This window comes from Parasteatoda tepidariorum, chromosome 6, assembly GCF_043381705.1.
Source record: "Parasteatoda tepidariorum isolate YZ-2023 chromosome 6, CAS_Ptep_4.0, whole genome shotgun sequence".
NCBI classification, from domain to species: domain Eukaryota; kingdom Metazoa; phylum Arthropoda; class Arachnida; order Araneae; family Theridiidae; genus Parasteatoda; species Parasteatoda tepidariorum.
Window position 1 is genome coordinate 88667986 of NC_092209.1, and position 7165 is coordinate 88675150.

At 30.7% G+C, this 7165-nt stretch overlaps 1 long non-coding RNA gene across 1 annotated transcript; it reads left to right on the top strand.

Annotated features, from left to right (window-relative positions):
* The first annotated feature begins 1014 nt into the window (after window positions 1-1014).
* On the top strand, window positions 1015-5611 carry LOC122272041 (uncharacterized). Its single transcript, XR_006226755.2, has 2 exons — window positions 1015-1189; window positions 5235-5611. It is a non-coding gene; the product is annotated as an uncharacterized lncRNA (long non-coding RNA).
* Window positions 5612-7165: the final 1554 nt, after the last annotated feature.

A 7165-nucleotide genomic window follows, 5' to 3' on the forward strand; every position in this document is an offset into this window, starting at 1 on the left:
AAACAAAGTACAAGTACAACTAAGTACACGAAACTTCAGAATATTTCAAAGTTCTAACAACGTGAAAATACTTCTAAGTAGAAAAACTTCAGTATTTTTCTATGTTCAACCAGTTTACAAATATTGCTAAGTCTAATATACCTCAAAATATTTTTATATTCAAACAGCTTAAAAATATTGCATAGTCAAACAAAATTGAAATACAATAAGCATACCGTTTCTATTATCATTCGTTTGCTTAATTGTTTCTTGCTCTTTGGGTGAAACTCTTCATATTAGTGTTGCTTTATTTACTTTTTCAATTCCTACTATTAGTTCACGCTCTCCCTAAACCTTGTTCAAATTTTCAATCGTTAATAAAATACTTTTAATTTATTCATTCAAGTTCAAATACAATAAACTTGTAGTGGATGACACTTGTTGTTTATACAGTTTTTTCAAATATTAATTCTTTCAGGGATGAGCAAAAAACGAAATGGAATTTTTTGATGGGTTAAGCGTTGGTCACTGTTTTAAATTTTACTATAAGTGATTCAGTTTTTAACATATTTTAAAGATAACATCAGTCATAATTTCTAACTATGTGAACAAAAAACTACTTTATTGCGCACATTTAAATATTTACTTATTTTATATTCGTTGTGTGAGATAAATTCTATGAAGAACATTACGTGGTAGCCCGTGTGGTCCATGTCACCAAATTTGTACTTTTATTGTTGTCTGATACCCCTCTCCCTAATTTTTTTTATCTAAATTGTTTCTTTTTTTTAAGTCTAATTTTGTTTTACTGATCACTGATCCATGGACCTCTAATGATTTCGGACAGAAACTACGTGGTTTCTCGAATTTATTATTATGAAGTTTATTGTCTTGTATATTTTATTTCCAGTAACTTCGGGCGAAACTAAGAAATAAAATGAAAAGCGATATACCCAGATAAGATCTTTACATGTCCAGTAAATGATGGTTTCACCTGTTGTGAAAATTGTTTTCTTGTAATTGTAAAAGTTTCGTTAACGCTATGAGCTTTCGTTCATGCGTTTGTCTAAGATAAATATAAAGATTATTTTTCAATTACGACCTGCTCCGTTAAACTTGAAAGTACGTCACTTAATATTTATGGAAAATTATTTTTAAAATTGCTTATATGGTACTTCTTGCACGTTTAACCATGAAAATATTCCTTAAAGTAAGTTTATTTTACTTTTTTACATATTGTTAAACTGATATCAGATTTAATGGAGGCAACTCATCAAATTTTGTGAAGAAAAAAGATTTTTATGTCTTGTACTATTTTGTATTCAGCTGCAGTGGTAATTTTAACTAATTTCGTACGGAAGTTAGATTTATATTGTTATAAATTACTCAGGGAAACAATTGCTTTCGTTTTCCGTTACAAGAGATTTTTTAACAGTTGTTAGATAGTTTCGTATTCCTGATTACTAATCTGCAATAGGTTTTTCTCACAAAGCTTTTTTAACTGTATTTTTTGTCTATTTTTTTCGAATTGTGCAAACTTCAAAACGCTAAATATGACATGTGGATGCATAGATGTTGCGACAAAGTTCTAGAGAAGTAAGGGTGCACCATCAGCATTAAAATGTCATATGAACCCATGTCCGGAAGTATCATCATACGCCGCTAAGGGCGTTTTCCCATAATGAACTAATTTTCCATGTCATTCTGAAGAGATCCGAATAGAAAAGTGCCCTTAGCCTACATTTGAACAAAAAAAAGTGAAAAATGTCATTTAAAAAAATTTGCGTCTTTAGGCGGAGGACTAATTTTATACTTGAAATCTTCCACACCTGAATTCGACAAAATTAAGCTCTTGTATAAATACAACAAACAATTCCCCCCCCTCCTCTGTGTTATTTATTTTCATTTTTTCATCATGTTTTGGTATTTTATTATTTTTATGAAAGTTCAGCAAAAGCTCTACATGATGATTTGAAAAATTGTTAAGATTTGTATTGTTGGATTATTAATAGCTTTTTTAATTTGGTACGAGATTATAAAAACCATAAGTTTTCCAGCGAAATTAATATACTGTTGAATTTAAACAATAAATAATTGCTCTAGTGGATTGTCTAATTTATATTAAAAATGTTCCTTTTGCAGAATAAGATTTTAAGACATGCAGTTGACATTTGAGACGGATAATTGCCTCAATTTTCGAAAAACATTTTATCAATATTAATTTTTTTGTAAAACTTTGCAATATAAATGTATTTAAACGATGTCCAATAGTGATGTACTAATTCAGGCCCTCCAAAATGAGATGGTAGACGAATTTTGTTTAATTTCTAGTGGTAGGGCAGCATGCTAGTCTTCATATTTCCGATTGAGGTCTCGATTTTATATTTGGCCACAGAATTTAGTTAGACTTCAAAATACATTATGCACAGTGATCCAAAAGAAAAAAAACGGACCATCCAGAATAACTTTTGATCCTAATGATCCGATCTTTTAGAATAGGACTGAATCTGAATGGTTCAAGGGGGTGACCTCAAATATGCTAAACAATTCGTGCAGACGATATTTTAAAATACGAAATCCGACACAAAAACTTATTTTATTTGAATAAATATGCCTTTTTTCGAAGGATTAAGATTTCTGATCCCCAAAATATAGGAGGTAGCCGCAATTTGGGAAATATGGTCCACATAGTTTGTTCAAATCTTTGACCCCCTAATGTTAATTTTATTTTGTGCACGTTTTGTCATATCTCGAGAACTTTTCAAAGAAAATTGCAAAATCTTCACGCATAATTATAAAATTCGTACGCCCAAGGAAAATACCATGCAAAAAATAAATTTAACTAAATATTTGTCAATATTTTAATAGTCCAAACAATTTTGAATTTCAAGGCATAGTACTTTTTTTATCATTTCAAAGTACCTAAAATTACATCGTGAAATACAAAATGTGAGCGAAATCGGTTGAATTGTTCCTAAGAAATGGAATTTTAGAAAAGTCGCGCATTCAAAATTCGATTTCTCAGAAACCATTCAATCGATTTCAGCTTACTCATTATATTCATTTTTACCGTATTAACATTCTATATCGATGTATCATTCTTTCTAAATATTACATCTTTCATTTTGAATTTTATTTAAAATTCAATGTTTAACACTATAAAAGTAGATCCTGAAATTATTATATATTTGACTAGTCTCCCGTGGACACGTACCTTTCGGTTCGGATCTGTCTTAGTAAAAACGTGTTCTGTCTATTATTGCATCGCTTACCATAATGCTAGTGTGGGGAAAGACGATACCAACTATATAAATATCTAATGATCTTTCCCCATCATTGGTGACTCGGGCGTGATATGATCACGACTACTTCGATGGATCGTCCACATTGAACAGTTGACTTGCTATTTGTGATTGCAGCATCGTCCTTCTCGCACTGTTGCTTCTCTGTCTCATTTACACATATAAGGTTTCTGCACACACTCGACTGCTAATAGCAATACAGGAGAGATCACACACACAACCATGATCTTAATACAGCTCTCATGACTAAAGCTCTAAACCCGGTGACCTTAATCCAGCTCTCTCGGTCCTTCACAAATTCAGCAACTAGTGATATCCATTCATCGAATTCTATCCCTGATAAAATTCTAGTGGGAGAGTATTGTGGCGTAATTACTACTACAATTATTAAACATCAATTCAGTAGTATATAAAGGCATGCTAACCTGATTCAATCTCGAGATACCTTTTAATAGATGAAGGCATACCATAAATAAGATGATAATCAAACAGCTAACTGTGGAAAAAAACCGTTTATTGACTGTTTTCATCTAAAACGGTTAAACAACCGGAATCTTATCGTATAAACTAAGCCACCTTATAAAGCTCTTTAGTTCCTTGCTACTGCGTGTGTATTATAGCCGAGAGGGCCTGTCTGTCAGTCTCATGGCCAATAGCAAGGGAGTTTAAGTCCCAGCGTTGACACCACAGTATTTTCTCCATTCCCTTCAACGCATTAAGAAATTCCAGTGTTCTGCAATGTCCATTACCTAACGAAAAACCTAGCTCCTATGTCGAATTAAAATTTCTTTTTTTATGGTTTTGAAACCATGCTGGTAAAAAAAAAAACATATAATTTTGTATTCATGGTTTTATAAGCATCCTAGTTGTAAATGGTATCTAAACTGTAACGATAAAAAATGTTCTTTATTGTAAACTTAACGGTTAATTGGATGGACAGACTGCTATCGGTTATTTTACCATAATTTTGTAATGACAATTCTTACAGTGTATAGTGCCTTACTGATTTATGATTGATTTATTTTACAAGTCCATAACACGACAATTAATCAACCAATATAACTCTGATGAAATATTATTGATTAAAAGTGCGATTCAAATAAACAAAATCAGTTTATTTGTCAGAATGATGATCCCTATGAAGCCACAGCTCGGTAATGTGCTTATTGAATCATTACAATTTTTAGGGATATTTGCCAATATTTTCCCATGTAAAAACAAACTTTTCTTGCCAACGGAAATAAACGATTTATATACGTTCATCAATTTCGTAATATTTTATTATTTGAAAACACTTTGAGTGAAGTCATTTAATTAAAAGAACTTTAAGTGAACATTTTAGACTTTAAATTTTGAAGAAAAAAAAGGCGAAGTTGTTCTTATTTCCATTGATTTAAATAAAATTGGAATATACCGATTTAATTGAGCATGAGTTTACTAGTATAGAAGTTATGGCAGTATTCAATCCTTAACTATTGAATATTTTCTTAAAGAGCGATTTACTAATATAAAATTTTTGCAACAGCTTTCAAATTTTAAAAAATGGTAGTTATCGTTTCATCTTTAATAATAAAAAGAAGAGTCTCTCTCTCTGCATGATTTCGTAACATTCTTTAGCACAGAAAGTATAATTTTTTTAACCCCTCACATAAAACAGGTATTCAGCTTGCCAAATATAAAAAAAATAATTAAACGAATGAGAAAAAGTTTATGAATTGTGATTATTTATTTTATTAAACTATAACAATAAGAATGGCTCTAGAATTTGAAAATCTGAAAATGTTTTTAGATATTTAATTACATTAAAATTAATATTTAAACTAATATTATAATTTTACATTTAGATTCTTTTTGAAGTTTGGTAAAAATTTTAACAATTAATTTAGAAGAAAATTTAAGCAAGCTTAAATAATAACTAAATATATGCATTTTCCCCCTCATATTTTCTTGTAGATTTTGACTGGTGGAGTTCTTCTAACAGCTGTACTTTATATGCTTTATAATCAAACAGTACTAACAAGGACAATAGAAGTACTTAAACATATGTTATCCTTAGTTAATGATTCGAACTTGATGGAGACTACAATTCCAAACTCAGAAGTGACATCACCAGAAGATATTCAAAAAATTCTTTCTGAAAGAATATCGAAACTTTTAGATGAAGCGATGTTAGAATTATAAAGATCCTATAATTTACTGTTTTATCAAATCAATTAAAGTTATGTATGAAAGTATAACGCTTGCTAATTAATAAAGAAATTCATACTATTTTTTATTACTGTAATTAAGTTTGTATGCAATAAAATTGCTTATTCTTATATTTTATTTTATGCACTTGTTCGTATCTTTATTGTTTCTACATCATTTAGAATAATTTCCTACTGGGTTTTTGTATATACTTCGTTCACTAGGAATTGGCACTTGGGTCCACCTCCTCAGATGAAGAGTGCATTTCAGAGCTCGAGTAAGAGGAGAAACATCTCCGCGCTTGAAATTGAGACAACCATTAATGCGTGCCAAACGCAAACAGTGACTTCTTTTTCAGTCACTTACTTCGTTTTATCTTCTGCTACAATATCTTTCGTCACTCTAGCTTATTAAACATGTTGAAGCAAAAAGTCTCAAAAAGGACAAACTATTCACTCAAAAGAGAGAAATATAAACTTTATTAAATATTTAATATTGAAAAAATGCACATAAATATTGCGAAATAAATATTTTTGTCCTACGATTGCCAAATAGCAAGCTCAGGATTGTTCACATCCTTCTCCCAAAAATAGAGACATAGTATATCGTCGGATACCACGTGTTGAAGGCGGAGCCAAGTACAAACTACAAAAATAATATTTTGAGCAATTACAATAACTATATGATCCAGTCAGAAAACAAAATTAAGATACTTGAAATATTTCAACTTTAAATGATCTGGTATTCAGAAGCAAATATTTTTTAATGAATATTTATGACTGTAAGGTCAAGTTAGGCCTATCTTTGGTGCTAATCCTGAAAATGGCGCAAAACGCAAATACGAAGAAAAAAACCACGCGTTTGTGAAAATAAAAAGTGCTTGACCTAATTTTTGAAATTTAAAAAATCATTTCAGTACTACATTATCTATTCTTGCAAAAATTTTATAAGTAGGGAATTATTGTTTGATTTTAATAATTTTCATCTAAGTAGAAAAATCTTGTCAAATTGGCGATTTTTAAAAGATTTTTTGAATATTTAACCTATTTGTCTGTTTGTGTATACCCAAATAAACCTTTACTGTAAAATGGTATATGTAGTTTAAAGTTATAGAGCTGTCTCAAATTAATGCATTTAAATTATGTTTTTTTATTCTCCTTGAAAGGATTCGGNTGAATGTTTAAATATAATTTATTGCTTAATGAAAAGTTGTGTGTGTGTGTGTGTGTGTGTGTGTGTGTGTGTGTCTTTGAACAGCAAACCCAATTTTTGGTTTACGACTACTTAAATTCAACTCCGTAGCCTTATATATAATTTTGAACCAATCCAGAAGACAAGGAAACTACAGGATCAGTACCCCCAGAGGTGTTAATTTGTTATGGGAACATGGAGGACTTTGCGACTCGACAGATTTAAAGCGCATCAGTCACCATTTACTACACGGGGTGTCTTTCGACGGCGGGGATCGAACCCACGTACTCTTGGACATGGGCCCAGTGCCCTACCAATCAGGCAATCCCGGCCTCTCAATGATTGATATAGGAATTATTTTGTCTTGTGGGTCAAATTTAAAATTACGAGGCTACTACATTGAATAGGATAGTCGTAAACCTAAAAGTGGTTCGGCTGTTAAACACCGGTTATAAAGTAAAATCAAATAAGAACTTATAAAATACAGGCTAAAAATTTCTTACAAA